The sequence below is a fragment of the Labrus bergylta genome, chromosome 7 (genome assembly GCF_963930695.1).
Source record: "Labrus bergylta chromosome 7, fLabBer1.1, whole genome shotgun sequence".
Classification (NCBI taxonomy): Eukaryota; Metazoa; Chordata; class Actinopteri; order Labriformes; family Labridae; genus Labrus; species Labrus bergylta.
The window spans coordinates 22324539-22345641 of record NC_089201.1 but is presented as its reverse complement, the minus strand read 5'-3'; positions in this window follow the sequence as shown (position 1 = coordinate 22345641).

The window sequence follows — 21103 nt, the reverse complement described above, 5'->3', positions numbered from 1 at the left end:
TGACTTGCTATTTGGAAAAAAATAATCATAGAAATTAAATAAACTAACCAGTGGTCAAGAGAGCCCACAGAAAAAGTAAATACATTTTTTTTTAAATCAACAGGGAAAAAACATGCGTTGTTATGAGTCAACAATAAAGATATAAATTATCGCTCTCTGACAAAAAGGTGAATCGAAAGTTTAAATGAGAGTCTGTACTCTTTCTCAGCTGACTGTAACATGCAGGATCAGCTTTCTTTCCCCCCCAGGCAACAGTTGCTGATTCATACTGAAGCCTGAGAACGGCCGGGATGAGAAGGTGCTGCCAATCACACCCCAACTCCGGGATGAAAGGCTTGAACATGATCATTCCAGAAGCTGTCGACAGCAGAACTGACTTCCAGGTCAGGACGGGTGAGGATCATCCACAGGGTCCAGGCCTTTGCGGTTACCATTAGGAAAACAGCTGGTCCTGGGCTCTCCTCCCTCCTGTCTCTTATCATGCTTAGCAAGAGCTGAGTCATCTGTATGAAACGGACACCTCTCACTGCCAACCACAATCCCAGACAGTTTACCGTTATCTCATGCTTACACCATCAATGGGAGCTTTGACAGTGTGGGATGATTGTAGGGTGACTGCGAAGGCCTGCGTGTGGGATTTCTCTGTACATCTGTTTGTGAAAAATCTTCAGGTTTCCCTGCTGGTGGTATTTTTGTGGCCGTACGTTGAACCTAAGAGGGTGACAGCAAGCAGTCTGACCATGGAGGCCCATGCGGGGTCTCAGGTGGTAAAATGGACAGGACACAAAAAGTAAAGTCAAGCATGTTGTGTAGGAGTTGAGGGAAGGAAAAGACAATTGCACAGCAGTGAAGCAAAACATTACACATTAACACGTTCTGCTGGTCCACCGATCCACCTCACGATGGAGCGGCCAAGGTTTACTGATTCAGCCCAGTGACCCCTTATCTGAGAGAGTGTGTTTTGATTGCTGATCACTCAGTGGAGCCCCCGCAGGTTCCACATCATGTACCCACAAGGGGGTGAATACCTGTGATGCAGAGAGGCTGTTTAGACATGGTGTGAAGTGAGTGACAGAGCTGTGGTGCAGCTGTGTGGCGGGCACGTCTGGGATTCAGAGGCAGGTGTGACTACCAGACCACCTAGAGTCCTAGCTGGGAGAGCAAATACTGTTTAACATGCCCTGTACAGCCCCTCATAAACAACGCAGGTGTAGTCATTTGAGTTTGCCTCTTGTTTGTTTCTCTTCATCTTTGACCTTCAAGAAACTGTCCTGAAAGTTGTCTCCATGGTACAGTTTGTTGGTAATGACCTTTTAGACTTGTCAACACTTAAGATCTGAAACCCGCCCGTTAATCCCTTAATCGTTAATTATCAGCATTCATTTTTCAAATTTCAAACTTCTGTTTCTCTTGATGTCTAAGCCCCGCTCTTACATGGTAACATGGATTGCAGACATCCTGAGCAAGAGCATACTGCCTCCTGCACTTCTGAGAGCTTATTGAATAAGGAACCAAAATGCCACTCTCTGCTATGGGAGCTTTTATTGGGAAATGCTGCTTGTGTAACATAAAAGTACTTCTGGAGTGAAGACAGCGGTCATATATCAAAGAAGTGTATACTATTTGTACATTTTCAATACAGAGTGAATTGAGAAGTCATCATGGCCTCTTAAAAACTCGGTTTTATTGACATTGCAAAAAGCTGATGATTTTGTTGGTTTTTGACAATACTGGTTGTTACCATTAACCTCGGGCGCTGATGGCTTAGCGGTTAGGCAGCGCTTCATGTATGGAGGCTATATTCCTCCAAGCGGGCGGCCCTGGTGCAAGTCAACTTGTGGCTCCTTTCCCTAACTCTCCCTCCCGATTGTTTACTCTATCTACTGTCCTATCAAAATAAAGGCAAAAAGCCCCCAAACAAATCTTTGAAAATATGAAACATTAACTTCAGTTAAATATACATTGAATAAACTGATTAGCTGCTTTCAAAGTTAACATCTTTGATAATGGATTACATTCAATTTTTAAATAACTGTGCCCACATCCTAGAAAAGGCCCAATGGCTTTGTACCTACCACAAGAAACAAATGTCTTTGCACTGCTTGATTTTTCACTCCTCTCAATAATGGCCTTTAGCTTAGTTCTTGTTCTTTTCTTACTCGAGCTAAGCTTATGACTGATCTTGATTTTAAAAAACGATGTGAATTAACTTATGTCTTAAATTTCAAGTCAGTTTTTTTTCCAAAGTTGACAATCTTTCAATGTAAATTAGCAGTAAACATAATCACATAAAGCATTACTCATGCTCAAGTTGCAATGAGGTAAAAGACAGTTTCAAATGGTGTCATAATAGGCAGAACAACTGCATTATTTCAGACTGAATGTTGTGAAAATTGAAAGGTATACACATGTTGTGAATTCATGGCTTTGCACATCCTGTTTTTTCATTCATTTTGTTGATAAATATGTAATTCCAGCTGGATTACATCCCCCTCAAAACACCTTTGCTGTAGCAGATTTTTAGGACACAGCATTGGACAGTATGCAAATTGGAATGCAATGAAATAACAAAAGACAATGACTGGTTCTGCCTTGTTATGACAAAGTCATTTGATGTTTCTTTACACCAGTGTAAAGCCTTGTTCTGCCCTGAAGTCATGATTCACACCACAAGAGGCCCCTCAGTAAACAGAGGGAGCAGACGCACCGCTCAAGGGCTCCTCATTCATCTCTCCATCCCAAGGACACTGACAGCTGGCCTCCGTGAGGGGACAAAGAGTCCGAGAGGAGCTCCAACAGAGAGACGCTGGCTAAGGGCCCTTCTCCCTGCAGTATGAGACCCTCTCTCTGAAGGGGTTAAAGTCTTAATCCTCCTCTATTCTCTGTGGCATAAGGATTAGTAAAACAAAGTTAATATGCACACCTTCAGGTTAGGGACCAGAGGACGATCCCTGCCTTCGAGCTGGTAAGCCTGTTCACTGTCTCCCTGCCCTCAGTGACTGCAGCAAATATAAGAGGCCATTCTGACCAGAGGGTGACCACCTCTAATTCAATGCCCTTTTATGTAGAAAGACCCAATTGTTTGACCCGTCCCTCTGCTCTTTATGCGCATGCATTTTGTCACCACTTAACCCCTGAGTTGGGTCATTGAGATAGAATTTGTATTCATTCAGCATGAAAATATCATAAGAGTTATGTAAACAAAAGCGTAAATAGAACGATTTCACAGCTCAAACTCCTGACCCTCAAAAGGGGGTTTTGTTTGCTGCTGCTCAGCGGTATATAAATATTCAATGGCCTGTTAGCCACGGCTGCTGCTAATCCTCAGCAGAAGTCGCTGCCAAGTTGGAACATATTTGGGGGCAGCTGGATAATAAATCATATGAACTCAAAGACAGTAATAAAGCAGAGAGCTTGCTGTTTGTGACTTTTGTGTTGGAGCGATGACGGTTGTGACAGTGGGCTCGTGAGACGAGACAAAACCCAACAAAAGCTTCAAGCTTTATATGACTGACCAAGCTCTGAAGCATGCGACATAAAAGAAGAGCAACACTCATGGTACAATGAAGAGTTTACTACAGACTGAACAGTCGGGTTTATTTCTACAATCATCTAAGTTCAATAATTTGTTACACATTAATGGGTTTTTCAAGTGTTTGCATGTGTTAATTCCAGATTTTTACCTTTTTGTCATGCTCCAAAACTGATTTGGATTTGATACCAAAGATGTCAAGATTGACCATTTTTTGCAGGAGATTTATTCACTTCTGCTAGGTTAGAAAGTAGAAAGTAAATGGTTTGTGTTCTACTCTATGATTGACTGGTGCAGATATGAGTGCCACATTGTTTACATATACAAATGTGAAAGAAGTAATTAAAGTATCTCGCTACAGTGTGCGTGTGTGTGTGTAAAATGTTGGGATTGAGCTTTAATTTTACCAATTTAAAATCCAAAACATTCATCAGAAAGCTGGGAAATCCACAGCATTCTTTAACTCCAAAAAGGAAAATTGCGTGCTGACTCCTCTCTTACTTTTGCTTTTTACGGTACAATAATTCACTCAAACTGTTTATTGGCTCAAGCAAGTGGATACTGGTATGTTTCCTAAGTGAAAACAGGTGTCCAGTTCTGTGGCTGGTATGGAGACATACAACGTCTACAGTACGTCAGTATTTATACATGTGTTGCATTTCTCATTCATATTCTTTCAGTGTTTCATGATGATTCTGTTGAGTTTGTATCATGGGAGACATCAAAAATTGTGTTTACATAGGCAAATTTAGTTTATGGGACAAAGATAAACCACATATTCCACAGAGAAACACTGTGGTGACACTCAGAGCATTGTGACATATTTGTGTGACATTCAAAGTCATAAATTGGCGCCTGTGCTCACACCACCGCTGTCAGTCATGTTGGATGGCGAGTGAGTGAGTGAGTGTGTCTGCTGAGGCACAGACTGCCACAATAACATGTTTACTCTGTGGAAAGGAAAATCGATTGCGCCTTTTCCCTAAACAGACTCCAAAAGGACGCGGAAAGATCTAGAATTGTTGAGTCTTTTTACTGAGAGAGATATTTTGAGAATTTAAATATTGCCTATTATCACTTCTTCATCCCTCATTCACACAGTTACTCATATTTTCAACTGGAAGCTGTACCATTTAAGCCCATTGTCCACTGTTTTCCTATAAGGACTAGGACACCTTTATGCGTTTCCATGACAGACCCAGCTGGGGATGTGGTACTTTCCAAAAGTCCAGGCACTTTGGTGCTGGCACTTGCAGAGCTAAAGATCCATGTAATGTTCAGTAATTGAAGCATTATTTTCAGCCACCTTCTTTAAAAATCTGTAGGTGCATTAACAACAATGTGACCTGTTGTTGGTTTGTCCTACCAGGTGTGATAATGGATTGAGAGTCAGACTTTGTTGAAGCAGCTAATAGAGAATCTACAACTTTGTTGTTGTTGGAAATACAGTCTACTTGATGCTTGTTACATAGTATGCTAGTTACAATAACTAGGGTTGGGACCAAATACCAATTCACAATATATCCTCGTCCTAAATTGTGCGACATAATTATCTAATCACTGGTGCCAAATATTTATATTTTAACCAAAATATAATGACCACTTCATAACTCTTCAAGTAGTCTTGTTAGTATTACCCTAGCCATAAACTATAGTAAGATACAGACTAACACCAATATTAACCAGTAATAGGACAAGTGTTGGCCTATTCGATGGTACATAATGTTACAAACAATATATTACTTATGATGTCTTCCTTGACAAAACCTGTGGGTGATTTCTCAACTGCTGACAATTCAGTTGGACATAGCTGTTGATCTAGCGTAGAGCTCTTAGCATCACCATTTTTCACTCAGAACAACTCTCCCTTTTTATGCCTCTATCTTGCAGTTCCATACCATTCCCCCTCCAGGTATCGGTGGAATCTATGGAATGGCTGAATAGCTTGTTGGAGTTCTTATGAGATTGCTTTGATCCACCTGTAATCCGACGCAGATAAAGTGAGTCCTGCCATATCACAGGGAATGTGAAGACTATTCCATTCATTCTGTCAATGAGTCTCTGCTGATCAAGATACCCATCATCATGACATGAGTGGTAAACCAACAGGACCAACATGGATCAAACCCAGAACCTGTTTGCTAATTAGGCCATGCAAATTCCAGTGCTCTGTGTGCACAACATATCAATAAAGAACGTGGACTTGAGCAGCTTTAATCCACAGTGAAACCAGAGCGGCTTCTGTCACCAAGCCTTGTTTATTACAGAAGGGATTAAGGTTTTGCTAGGTTAAGAACAACTTTGATCATGACCGCTGGCTCCTGGATTGCACAAAGACTTGAGCATAAGCCAGGGCAACAATTACCAGCCGACAGAGGGTCATTAGACAGAGGACTGCTGCCCACGTTCCAGACAACCCCCCTACCCCAACCAACAAAGACCCTTGATAGCATCAAACCCACCTCCTCCCCTCAAGAGTCAAGAGCTTTGCCACAATCACGCCAAGCAATGATGCTTAATGCTTAGCACAACTCTGCCGAACTCCACTGAGATCCAACTTTCCCCACAACTGGAGAAGAGAGGAGTGGCCCAACAGGAAGTGTCCAGGGTGGGCCAAAGTGGGAGGCTGGGAGCCTTTGGGTGGCTGGGTCCATGGAGAGCGGCTTAAATCTGGTTCTAATGTGATGCTATCGCTACACAGTGCCCTTGTTGGTCCTTTTTGTTCTAATTTTTAAACCACAGGAAACAGTCAATTCAAATAAAATAGATGTTAGATGACAAGTGTTATTTCAGTTTAATTTCATTTTTACTGTTTATATTAAGTTGTACTTTGATATGAAGTTGTCATCCCTCTGAGACCCTAAAGGTTTCTGAAAAAACTCTATTTGCATGTTTTTCTGAATTTTAAGCTTTATTCCTCTAAAGAAAAACAACTCACAGGTTGGAAAGGCGTAATATTTCATCCCACCAACTTACTCCATTTGGGGACTGAGTTGAATCTGTAGAGGTAGTTTTTTTGTATTCACTTTAACTAAAGAGAAACTCTATACTGAAATGCAATGTTTAGATTCAAAGATTAGGTCAAAATGTTGGTCAATCATGGATATTCTGGCATGCATGATGCTTAACTACAATGTTGGGACATTTTATTTTAAGGTCAGTGTGAGATTCGGCCCATATAAATACCATTGAAACACTAGAGCATAATTAAGATGAGCTGCTAAATTCTAATGAGCAGAAATCACTGCAGAAGGAAGGTTCAGGGTAAAGAACACTTTGTACTTTAACTACATTAAAGTTTTTCGTCCGTGTCTGCAACTGACTAAACTGGTTGGAGGAAAAAACACAAGCTTAATTTACTCTAAACATGTAACAGGCAACTAAGGAAGAATCATGAAAGAAACTCTGCTTTAAGTTTACTCTCTGGTTGTTTCCAGTCATAATGTGTGTGTGACAGTTTAAAATAAGAGCATGAAATCAACAGGCTGACCTTTGACCCACTTGGTCCTTTCTGCTCACTTGACCCCGGTCATGATGTGAGCTAGGATTACTGCATGAATGTCTGCAAGGTCAGAGCAAGGTCGATGTACCTGAAAACAGGGAAGGGAAAAGGATCACAGGCCAAGCTTATGTCAAGGGCCCGATAACATTTGACTTTTATTAGAGAGACGTGTGTCAGGTCAGTGTTACATTGGCTCTCCATTTTAATTCAGTGCCTCTTAGTCGTAAAAACTAGAGGGAAACTCTGTTATTCTCTAATGTTTGGGAAAATTTGGAAAAACAGAGGGCTAGCTTTTAAACCACCACCAGCTGTGTTGAGTTTAAAACACTCTGCCAATTCTGTTTGCTAATCAAGCAGCTTACAGAGCATTCTTCTTCTGTTAAATATGCCTGTGTATGATATGTTTTCTCCCATAAATCTTTGAATTGTTCCAACGAAGTACAGACTCAGCAGAGTTTGTCTGCGGTGACATAATCAACAACACTCCCTTTGGGGCTGATTCTGCCACAAAATTATCCAGTGTTTTTCACTCACTCTGGGGTTATTGCTCTCAGCTGGTCGAGCACAATTGATCCCCACACTAAGCACTTACTGTATTTTGTACAGCAAGCAAACCCTCAGTGTTTTTGTTTAACTAAGAAAGACTTTGAGATGAATGGCAAGGAAATGTAAATAATAGCCGATTTGTACTTGGGTCTCCCACAGAAGCCACGAAAGCTGACATTTTGGCAAAATTGGAAGTAAATAGAAGCATTTTTTCCCCGAGTTGTTTATGTTCAACTGCTTGTAGTGTCTCAAACAGAGAGCACTTGAGAATGTTATCCGCTCTCTCTTTTTCAAGGGTCAATCTTCAAGGCTCAGAAATGAAGCCAATAAAGCAAATTGCAGTTCCTTCAGTGTCCACTTGTGACTGACTCCAAACTTAATGCAATCCCCAGCACAATTTAACATGTTTAAAAAAAATGGTTTTGGCCAGTATAGCTCAGCTGTCTTTTCATGAAAAATGTGCACAATTTAATTTTTAATAACGTAGCTTTGCAAGTTATAATGTAGCTCAAAGTTAAGCATTATGGGGCACCGGATAGCCCAGCGCTTATATCACACACCCCATGTACAGAGGCTGTAGTCCTCAATGTGGGTGGGCTCGGTTTGAGTCCAATCCTCAGCACTTTGCCACATGTCATTCCCCACTCTCAGCCTACTTCCCTACACTATCCAACGTTATCTCTACAATGAAGGAAGACAAGCCCCAAAATAATCTTAAAACAAAGCTTGGGAAAAAAAGAAAGAAATGTATGCATTTCAAGGGGAGCGGTTACTTGACTAACAGTCAGGGGCCTCAGCACATCAGTCACGGAACATGAGAGCTCGCTATTGTTTTTGTGTTGTTGTTGTTGCCTTCTTTTTTTATAGTCAAATATGGGACTAAATATGGCTTGTGTGCTTTATAGCTTCCAAAGACATCCTGCTTCAGCTTTTGCGGTGGTGAAAGTTCTTGTTTTATTTTACTGCTTTATTAGCGCCAATTAGCCTGTACCTGTATTTTTTCAGGTAGTTTAACATTTTGCATAAAGTGATTATATCTTTTGGTCCTTAACTTGCAGATATGACAAAGGTCCATTGTGATGAGAAGATGGGTTGTTTTAAATTACCCATTATGTGCTGTTCAACTGTTGCTTGCTCTGTTAGCTCCTTCAGTCTGTTAAATAAAGAACTCTGGTCTTCAATGACCACAAATACAAATTGTAATCGTCTGATTTACGCCAGTAATTACATGTCCAACCTAGACAGTGAGAATGATTACATGAGAATTGTTTTTATATTTGTATCCTTTTAATGCTACCTGTGCACTGAAATGTAAACACAAATGACCATGTTGTTGCAAGTAAACCACTGGGTTTCTGACCGGAACATGGATTATACTTTGAATACCACAGTTCACACAGGGTGGTCAGCAAAAAAACTTGACATATTTTAAGAACCCCATCTGCTCATCTTTGAAACTTAATATCCATTTGTATCACCGCCTAACACACTCCAAAGCTCAGAAATGGTCAGTAGTCACCACACTGAGAGAACTTGAGTCACAGTGAGTGCAGAGGAATTGTAATAGCCTTCAGTGTAGTATCAGACAACATTTTCCAAGCTTTTCCAAACATGCCAAATTTGATTGCATTGCGAGTAGCCATAGAGCTGCAAAGTCTTTGAGAATGTCCAAAGAAAAACATCAATTTACTTCCAATTGCTCCAGGCTGATTCTGAACCATAAGCAATATTTTGTCAAGGCTTTTGGGAGAGTTATCATAAACACAGTATGCTGAGAGTTTATAAGACCTTGGCTATCCTCCGATTATACTTGAACTCTCTTTTACCTGTAGCTGCTAAGCTTTGGCGGCCACAGCTGACACAGAGAGAGAGGTCATATGAAACACATCGCTGTCCTTTATTTCATTATGATTCAAGATTACAGAGGGATTTAATTCGTTTTCTGTAATTTATTAGTTTTGACTATAGATGGCAGGTGAGGTTTGCGTCAAGAATTTCATTTCATACTTATGTGACCTCATGTTATGTGACCTGAACCTGAAATCTGCTCCAAAATAAACTGAGGATTGTCTGGGAAGTGTCTGCAGCTACATTAAAATAACTCTGCTTCCTAAAGACTGTTTTATTCTTGGCTGAAGATTTTAGTGTTGTTCCAGCGATACTTCCAGAGAATGCTTTTCCAAACAGGGGATTTTACTTTCACTCTTTCTCTCCGTCTCCATCCATCCCTCTCTCTTGGCAGGCGTGCAAAGTAAAAGTGTAGCGTATCATTAGATCAGCAATGGTTCCATGGCCTCGGCCCCCATGGCATGTTCAGGCTTCATGGCTAGACCTCGCTCTTATCAGAGACAACTCTGCATTCCTCTACAGGGCAGATGGAGTCTCGTTTTTTTTAACTCTCCGTCGACAAGATTTACTATTGCGCCCACTATCTCTGTGATTTGTAGGCACAACACACTTTGAAATTCTCCCATTTTACCTCTGCCCCCTCTGGCACAGCTCAAGGCTGAAGTGTGTCAAGGAAAACTTAAGGTTCCACAAAGGTAATGGGGGAACGTACCACATATCCCTATATGTAAAAAGGCAAGGCCAAAGAGTCACAAAATAAATACTGTCTTCTTAACTTGATTTCTGGTCTTTAATTGCTGGAAACAGAATTAAGAGGACTGGCTCCTTATCTGTCTACCATATTAGCCTCGTCATGTGTACTCTAGTTTCTTTGGATGTGTTGATTTTGTGTTTGAAACTAAAATTCATGCCTGCCCATGATGAACATTTGCTGAAATGCTATTGTTGACTGACACTAATGAACAAAACTGTATGTCTTATAAATGGCTGATGAATGAATTATAATTTGTGTCTGATTATAAATCTAAATTTGACGACGATGTATATTCACAGAGACTTTCCTCTGGGGATCAATTTAATTAGAGCAAAGAGGAAATCTAATCATTCGTTGGGTTCAAGTTCGTTTAGTCTGTTTGTACTGCGTCAGATCATTCAGGCAGTTATTAAATGTACTTTGAGAGACTAATGGGAACTCGTCCTGCTTCTTTCTCTGTTTGGCCAGGGACCAACATACTCCTCTTACGCAGCCAACTGGCTCTTGTGTCTTATTTTAACCCACCAAACGACACAGAAGCTTCAGTATGTAATGAATTCTGGGCAAGGTTGATACAGCCTGATTGCAATCCATGAATTGAGGAGCACGAGGATTACAAGAACCTGATGGATGAACGTCTTCCTGCATCAAATTAAACCCCCTCTATTTCTCTCTTCGTATGAATAAACAGTCTTAGCTGCAGGGGCAGGGCACCATACCAGGCGCTGGAAACTGTTTCAGCTACATGAAAGTGTCACAGCTGAATAGAAAGGATTTCTGCTCACCATGCTCCCTTTTTTTAGAAACATCTGAAACTGAGATAAATAAATCTCTGGTCCACAATGATAAGACAAAGTCTATAGGAGGCCTGCTGAAAGGCTTCATCTCTTTGTGGGTTTAGTGCATTAGAATATCTGTATTAACAGCCTTATTAGCATTTCTGAAATAAAGGTAGAATTTCTTAAGTTTGTGTTTACATTTTGGCAAAAATAAATGAAGGAAGGATATTCAACTGTGATTGATTTTCAATATTCAGTGTGTTAGTTTTGATGAAGAATTTTGGGATAACTTCACAGTTCTTGTGAAAAAAAGGGTATTTTAAGATCTTGTTTTTGATATGGTCAATAGAACGGTGACAATGCATTTTCCAGTCAAAAGTAATTTTCTCATTTTACAGAAAAGATACTCTTGGATGTTAAAGCTTTTGTAAATGCATGCATCATGTCTGATTAAAGCTCATGTGAGGAGTATTTAGGTGTTTATTAAATGGAGGGAGATTAACATTGATGTGTTCATAGGAGCTGTACAAAGGCAAGGTTATTTCTGTAAAGTTATTTCTAACCACTGTCACTGGGTAAGGGTCAAATGAGTTAATTTACAGCACACTGCTAAAACAGCCTGTGATTCACATTGAAGGAGTTATGATTAATTTTTCATCAGAAAATCAGACTCATAATTTACAGTACAAGATTAGCAATGAGATGAGATGAACCGCTTTGTCCACAGGGGGCGCCAAAATCACCCAAACCAAACATTCCTCACAGGAGCTCTAAAGCAGTCTGTATTCTCCTTTATGTTAAACAACAGGGAGGATACAAAATGTTCTGTTCTGTTTCTAAAAACAAAAGGCCAAGACATCCAGGCTGTCTTTCAGGAGTAAGATTGACAGAGTTGGATGATGTTGAACCTGATACAGGCTAATCTTTGAAGCAGCTCCATCCTCTTCATCCTCACATTAAAGACACCGGCTCAGCACTTCAAACCATGGGGAGGAGTACAATCACTTTTACAATTACTGGTTTCCTTTTGGCGTATCCTCTTTGCAGAGGAATGTCTTGTATGTAAATAACTGTTTATGTGGATTTGATGAGTCAAGACCACACCCTAGTATCAAACTGTCTTTTGTCGTAGCCTAAATACTTCCAATATTATCACGAGATCAAGGAACATCTCTATCGCAGCTCTGTCAGATTCAACTGACAGACATGACCGACAGCTTTATCTTTGGATGAGAGCCGTCTTTTTGATCTCTTGATCTTTTCTCACATATGAACCCACATCAAAAGGCTTGAAAGACAGAGAAGAATAAGGCATCCTGTCTCAGTGTGAGCTAATCCAAGCCAGGCGGAAGGAGAGGAATGAAGACTGATGGATGGGCTGACTTACAGACACAGCTCATGGCATTTCCAGACATGGATACTGCAAAGTCTGTATACTCCTTTCAGACTCTTTGTTTGAGAAGCTTGTCAGAGTGCTTTATTACAGCCACTTTTATGTTTGTCTTATGCCCAGAGTGTGCTTTTTTTGATTTATTAACATCCAAAGCTTCAATAAATATTGATTCTGCACAATATTTTTGAGACCTGAATTATCTGTGTTTATGCAGCATGCATCATAAATTAAACAACACAATTATAGAATTAAATTAAAGATGAACTTTTAAAGCAAAGAGGATTATTGTTTCAAATAGTACATGTGGACAAAATGCTCTCAGCTGTAAGTTCGCAGAAGTATGAGACCATGTGTCCGGGTTAGATTGCTAGGTAACATCGACACTTAAAGGCACAACATGTGTATCCCAGAGCTTGAGATGTGTTGGAAGATGTATTGCTGAACTTGGAACAGTAGGCTAAACTGTTTCCAACCTCTTCCAGTCTGTATGCTACACTCAACTAGGCTAAGCTAAGCTAATTGCTCCCTGGTTCCATCCCTGGCTCTCATCCATCGTGGAGCAAATATAGGCATGTAAGCTTATTTACCCAAATGTCAACCTTTCGATTTAAAGGATTTTGGTTTTAACATTGGATTGAGTGATTGTAAATATCGAGGGATCCTCTGAGCATTAGCAAAAAACGCTGCATCTCTGCGCAAGTTAAAAGCAAGTCATTCAGTTCATTTGCTGGAAGTTTCTGACAAAAAAGCAGTTGAAATCACAGCTTTTCAAATTTCTTCTTGATGAATGCTTGGGCTATATGTGCCTTCTTTGGTCAATGCAAATTTGAATAGATTTCAAGGATGGAACAAAGACACAAAGACATTGTTGGGGAACATAAGGCTTAGGGTTTGGACTGCTGTTCTTCAGTTTGGGCTGGTTTTATACCAGAAGAGTCGGGAACAGTGAGTCACAATAGATGCAACTCTGAACAAACATGTACCTCTTAAATTATGTTACTCTCCAGGCCTCAGCTTTAAAAATGATATTTTATCAAGCTTAGCTCACAAAAGTAGAGCTGTTTCTGTCACTGGCACCATCTGACTACTCTCCTTTATAAACTCCGACTCATTAGTGCACAGGTGTTTGTAGTCAAGCCACCTGGTGTGACTCATTACACCTTGGCATAAACCATTCAAACTGCTCAGTAGTTTGCATAGCATTAGCTGTTAGCTCTGGGAAGAAAGAAGGAGAAAGTCAAACACAGACTAAACTTCAAAGAGCAAATGTGCTAAATAACTCGTACTTTTAATCACATGTCAATTAAAAAAGTATGGGAATTTGACCCTCCACTGTTTATTAAAATGGCTGGTATCATATTTCGACATTTAAAAGTAATGGTACAAACTGCATAAATAACCCCAGTTTAGTTTTGTCAGAAATCCTTTGCTGAAAATGCAATAGACTCATACTCTTGACTTCATTAGACCTTCACAATAAATAAAATTGACAATGTGTTCTGGTGGGTTTTCAACATGACCAAAGCATCCATATTTCATAGGGCTGCTGTTTCTCACCTCCAGCTGTGTAATAAATTACGCCCGGGTGCTGTGTCTGTGTTGACCTGCCTGTCACAAACTGTATTTCAGCTTGTTTGACAGATTCATTTAAGAAGAAATACAAGCATTTAATCACAGGTTTCAAGTTTAACCTCTCACCCCTTTATCTAAAACATCCAGCTTCCACTTCATCAGTGACATTTAAAAAAAGAAAAAAAAGTTTTACAGCTTCCGGACAAACATATACTGACAGATAATTATAGTAGAGGTAGAGGTAGTGAAAATATCAAGACATACATATAGTGTCGTCCTGACTCCCATCAGCCTTCAGAGCTGACTGAAAAGCTCAGGTTCAGGTTCTTGTTGAGGTGAAATGCCCAAGCCAGCTCCGTCCTTTTCTTCTTCTGTCTTTCCTGCATGCTAACTTTGTGCAGGTCCTGGGTTGGCTTTACTGATACTAACCTAACTGTCGGCTTACATTTGTAACATTAAAAAAGAAAGGCTCATATCATTTCAAGAAGAGGGGGTTTATATTTTGCAACAGGCTCCATTTTACTGAAGCAACAATAAATAAAATGTGTTGTTGTTGCTTTAAGAGGTAATGGTGAGTATTTTGGTGTAAAATAAAATGTGGTCATTGTTGTTTAAAATTAGGGTGGACCATGTTTTTTGTGTTTGTGACTGGGCCCCAGGAAGCTTTCCTCTTTTTCCTCCCTTATGGTTCTTGCCTGACGTGTGTTACAATTATCAAATTGCTGGTGACAAATATCAGTATTTCAATTTTAGAACAAAAAGGCGCTCTAACCAAATTCCCCTGTCACTCTGACTCGGGGTGTCACTTCTTCATCACTCCTTACAGTGTCGGTTATGACATGAATAAGGGTGATGTGAATAAAAGTGAATTTGCTGAAGTGCAAGTTGGGATAACAGAAAGAGAAGAAGATGGTGGGATTATGTCAGACATCTTTGAAAGAAGTATGAAGTATAACGAGAGGGGAAGCTCAAAATTGTTGTGAATAAATAAATTCATCCAGTACTTCACCTTTTTAGGATACTTTTTTTAATTCTTCATTTAGTCAGACATTGTGATGTATCTGTATCATTACTGTACATGATACAGTTTTACAAATAAGGAGTACGAATGGGAGAGAGTCAAAGCCTCTGAGCAGAAGAATGGCTTGCATTATTACATTCTTGTTTGGCAGCATTGTGAGCTCACAGAAAACAAACGAAAAGGCCCTGGAACAAGTGCGATGCTTCATCTGTGGAAGATTAACTGTTCATTAGTCATAAAAGTAAAGTTCAGACCACAGGAAAACCTTCAGGCATATACACATGGTGTATTCTGTGTTGGAATCTCAGAAAACAAGTGTTTGCTCATTCTCTCCAGCTGTTAAACAAATTCAGCTTTAACATAATTTCCAGGGCTGGCTTTGAAGGGTTTAAAAATCTTTGTTTTCAATTGTTTCTGTCTAAACTTACAGCTGCATTATCATAATAGAGAATTTATGGAGAGCTGTCCGGAGCTTATGGTCAGCCACAAAATGTCTCACTTTAAAATCCTGCTCGGTTTTCATTGGCGGGTTACACACCAGAGAGCAGATGCCCTGCAGCCTGTTTAAAAAAAGGGGAATAAAAACAAACCTTCTCATTTGTTTAAACTTGAACTCCAACGGGCTGATGGGAGGTAAGTTTCGGGGTCATTGGTGTAAGAGTGATTCCCCTGCATGCTTTTCCTCCTTGCATGTGCACATCAAAGGCTCTCAGCATCAGCAGATAGCAAGTCAACGCGGTGAGCGAAAACAGCTGGGCCCGAGCAAAACAAAGATGATATAAGTGGCTTCCTCCTTTCTCGATGGCGGCGGCACCAGAGTAGTCAACAATGATAAGCCCCAGCCTACATTGTTTTTGAGGCAATGTGTCCCCTCCACCTTCCACTACACTCAGCTCCACGGAAACCAGACAATTTAGAGACTCGTGTAATGCAAAAGGAAATAAAATGTGTGATCTCTTGAACCCTGTCAGAAGAAAAGGTCTGGCATTTGTCTCTTTGGCCATTTTGGGGAAGTAGTGGGAGTGACTCTAACTTGCAGGGACTGTGATCTGTGAAAGCATTCAAACATGTCTTCATGTCACTGAGGGAGACTGGGAGAAGTAGAACAAAGCCATTCAGGATGTGATTAGCCATAAAAATGATGTAGATGTGAGAAGATTCCTTGCTTGAGTCTGACAAATTGTTTCCCTTGATACAGATATGGAGATCTCATTTCACATCAGGCATCCTGATAAACTCCCAAAACATCCCTATACACTTCCTGAAACCAATTAGACCGTGTGAAGCTTTCGGTATCTCCAATCTACAGATGTAACAAAGACACAACAGCAAAATAAAGACGCTTCTCAGATGACTTAAACATGAGTTAAACAGGATAAGGCTGCCATGACTGCAGGCCGAACATATGGACAGAAAATCTTTTTTAAAAAAAGGAGGAAATTTTCCTGGACGGTACCCAAGGAGGAGGTAAACAGTTTCATGGGATGCACAATTTCCCATTGGATTTAGCTGACAGCGCTTCAGGCCAAAATGACAGAGGGTCAGCGAGGACCCAACTGCAGAGGATGCCAGGAACAAAAACTCTTTTGGAGTTTTGGGAGCACTCATGAGATTTTATTTTTAAAATTTCAACATCTCTTCAGATCTTATAACCTATTGACCATGATTCAAAGAGAGCAACCTCGTTTTCCATTAGTACTGAATCCAAACAAATGACAAGGTTAATGGGATAGAGCTGTGTGAGGGATCATGCAGGATTACGCAAATGAAAGAACTAATATGACTATTGTGCACAAGCTGTAGGCTGATGAGATTAACTTTAGTGTTGAATAGTGAGTCTTGGTAAATCTCTCACATACTGCTAAAATATGAATGTTTTTCAGTTAACCTCTGACCTTTGTCTGAACCTTTAGCCTCTCATTTAGAAATAAATTAGTGTCAGAGTTATACTTGGCAAATTGGTTTGAACCCTTGAACTGATTATTGCTTATTAAGAAATAAGGAAATTGATCAGGAAATCTCTGTCCATCTAAAACCAGAGTTTTACGTTTAGTGAGGTCATGAGCTTGCTGAGATTTCAAAGTGTCACAGTAAAATTTATTTGGGCAAAATGCTTTTGATGATGTAGTTGGTGGTAGTAAGCTGGTAAAGTAGCCAGCTACTTGTTAGCCAATCTTGGACTGTGAAACCAGCAGTTATTTGATGGAGCGCTAAAAGTGTCAAGGCAGGGAATGCTTTTCCATGTGCTGACATATTGGCTCACCTTCTAACCCAACAGTGAACCCATCATCTCCAAGTGTCAGCAGTACCTCTTCTTCCTCAGACAACTCTACAATCTTCAAGTCCACCAATCGGTCCTGAAAATATTCTACAAATGAGTCAATGAACCAGTGATAACTTGGGTCCCTGTCTAACATGCATCGCAACCCAATGAACAAAATCACAACAATGAGCAGTAAAACAATCAGACTAATAACTAGCATTTACAAAATAAACTAAAGGGACAACATACTTATAGCCTCCGACACCACCCACAAACTTCTCAGTCTATACAGTCTCCTATCCTGAAGCCAAAGATACAAAAACAACAACATTATAGAATATGCTAAATCATCGTCAGTTGACAAGTTCTAGGATTGCAATACAACGACAATGATCTTGTGATGACCCTGCAACCACGCGAGGTTGTCTGTGTATGTGCGTGTGTGTGTGTGTGTGTGTGTGTGTGTGTGTGTGTGTGTGTGTGTGTGTGTGTGTGTGTGTGTGGGGGGGGGTGTTTCAGGGGGTGTGTCCTGGCTGGAGGCTCATCAGCAGGATTGTTGCACCTGGGCCCTGTGCACTCTGCCTTCTAAAGACCTCTCTGACTCATCAGCTCTCTGGCCTACTGGCTCTGACTCTGGTTCTGGCTCTGAGGCTGCAGTTTCAAAGGAAATGTTCTTTTGGTTTTGTTCATCACATGCTTAAACATACTCTTTACTACTGACAGCACATTATATGGAGGAGAAGGGTTATCCAAAACTTCAAAGTACAACAATGTTATCTTCCTCTTTGGACTCTCCACTTCCCAGTTAGGTTAAACTTTGGCACTATTGAGGCAGTTTGAAAGTAGACAGACCAAATTTGTGAATCAAGTCACAAAACATTAACTGTCTTAGCTTCCATTTCAATCAAGTGACATTGGTCTATTATTAATGTTGGACTATCATGGCCCATAAAAAGCTCCTGCTCCAGCACAAAGCATTTGCTCTGAGTGACATCACAGTCCCGGATTTTATTGACTTTAGACAGCAGGAGGGGCCGCCTGGGCTAGCCCCCCCCCCCACCCACCCACCCCCCCGGGGCCACAGTGCCACAGCCACGGCTGGTGAAGGTGTGAGTCAAGAATCTCAGAGCCAGGCTGTTACGCCACCATCTGGGCCCCTGAATTAAACATCAGCTCGGCAGACGGGCTCCCTGCCTGAAAGCTTGAGGGACCGGGGTCTGAAGCCAATTAACCCGGGCCAGCTCTATTCAGACCTTACTTTGTAGCCAATTAAGAGGGCATATTAAAAAAGGGGATCAAAAGGGAAGAAAAATGATTAGGTTGGCAAACAGGGCATAGTTTGCATAAAATCACAACGATGAAGGGGAGCTCTTTGTCGTTGGCTATGATCGCAGTCATCATAAGTCGAATAAATACATTCAGAATGCCCTCGATGCTCATTAATAATAACTGGGTCCAGTTGAGCAAACCAACAATATTTGCTTCCAGTAATTATAGGATCACTGAGTTCTCTTTGTTTAAGCACTAGGTGCTGAACATGGAAAAATCTTGCTGTGACATCAGGCACTTTGTCACATTATGTCACTGTGTCATCAGACACTACAGCTCAGTTCCTCTTCTCCTTATGAGGAAATACTTTTCCAGATTTGACAAGGACAGGAAGCACAGTGAAGACATGGGTTGTTTTGCAAAAATAAAAAGGTTAAGAAAATCATTTCATTGAAGAAGCCTTATGTATTTCCCTTTTGAGATATCATCTTTATTTCCCTTGATTTTGATGATTTAAGCAGAGTTTTATACAAGAGGCGATTTTTTTTAAACTTTACTCTAAATGAGAAAAACATGTGTGGGTCACTAAGATGCAGACAGTGGTTCTTTTAGCTTTCATTCATAGTAGCTCTGAGTGTCCCTGAATAGGATGTATTTTCATACTATGCAGGATGTAAACTGTATTAGGACAGTAATATGCTTTTTATTGTTTGGGCTCTACTCCAGCATGCTGGATTTGAAATGAAATACTTGATATGAAGGTTAAATGCTGACTTAAAGCCTTAAGGGTGTTTGTGGGTATTCACATACACATTCACACACACATTGAAATCAATGAACATTATATGAAGTTTACCCTTAGTAGGACAAGAAGATAGGTATGACAGTTGATCAAATGTGTACATGTCCTTAGAGATGAGGAGTTTCTAAAACAGAATAAATGAAATACTGATGCCTCTATGACCTAAAAGAGCCAAGAGACCATCAGGGAAAAGAGAACCACTTTTAGTTATTTGCAATGCCTGGCAAAGCTGCCAGCAGGTCAGTGTCAGACAAACCATTTTACAGAACATACACCAGAAGTGCCCTTTGTTTACATTCTCTGTATGACTCCAAGGTCAGTGAGTTGTTTTCTACTGTTAAAAGGAAGAAGATTGACACTTTTCTTGTATAAATATCACACATGTTTACAGGACAGGACAGGACAGGATCGGCTCCTGTTTCAGTTCCTGTTTCATGACCAGTGTTTAACTGATTATAAAACAGATTTAAATTATTATTGATGCCTCTCTATGAGCTACAAACAAGAAAATTATGTTTTTTTTAGATGAGAATAATATTAAATGTTTAAACCACTGCCAAGAGATAGGTGTCTCACAAGATGAGTAACACTGGCTCAAGAAAAATCCAATTTTTCTTTTTAATTAGTAAATATTTACCAAAGGAGGTCTTTTATTTTGTTAGAATTGAGATCCACAGGCATACAATTCATTCCAAATAGATGATTATATGAAACTTTGCAGTGTGAAATCATTTCCTCAATGCACTGACGTTTACTTTTTGGTGCTGACGCAACTGCAATGAATACTGAAACAGAGAAATCTAAACACTGAGAAATGTCAGAGTATGTGACACACATATTCCATGTAGTGCATTGTAGACAATGACTACAGAGTTGGGAAGTTAAAAATTGACACCTTCTTTGGCTCGGGTCAGCTGTGATATAAAACAGAAGAGAGAAGAAGACCATCTGTTTGCTCTACTTCTTACCCGTACAGTATCTGTTACACACATACACACATGCACATTTACACACATGTTCTTTTTTGTGAGCTGGCAGGGAAACTTCTTGGACATAATCTTTTGTAGCATTTGTAACAAGGAATTCATTGCTTTTAACTCTGCAAACGCCCCCGCTGAATAGCTAACATTTGACATCAAACTATTCCCTCGGGGAAGGAAAAGGTGTAATGACGGTGAGACTAAAAGAAACAGGTGTTCTTCTTGCTATGGGGGGTTAGGTGCTGAGAGTAACAGAAAGGTTGTGAATCACTGCTAATTGCATGAAATTATAGTCGTGAGGTGCAAAATGAACTCATTGTAGTGTAGCTTTGTGTCACCACAATTACAGTAATACTTTGGATGCTTGTGGAGGCATTAAATTATGGAATGATGGGTATTTCTAGATGCTAACCGAACAATGACTCTGCCTTACTGGAAATGCTACAGGGGATTTACAGAAAGCCCACTTAATTATAATCATTTGAGAACAATTAAAAAGCAAATTTAACAACGTAAAAAATGCAAACTCAGTTTTAGATCCACCAATTAAATAAAAGAAGGAAAACGTAACTCTTGCAGACTCGTTGAAATAAAACCATTGAGCCAAATGAGGTCAGAATATGACCTGGTTTTTGAAAACTGAATGATTGATGTGTGGCATTCTGTACAACAGTTCCTCTCCCAAGAGAAAATATAGAAATGATTCAATTTAATATGTAAATGACAGCATAGCAACCGTTTCAAATTACAAATGACTATGACAGACACCAGAACAAAAGCATTTTCCTCATGAACTGATGGCCTCTTATTATTCCATTGCTTTATCAGAAAAGGCAGCCCCG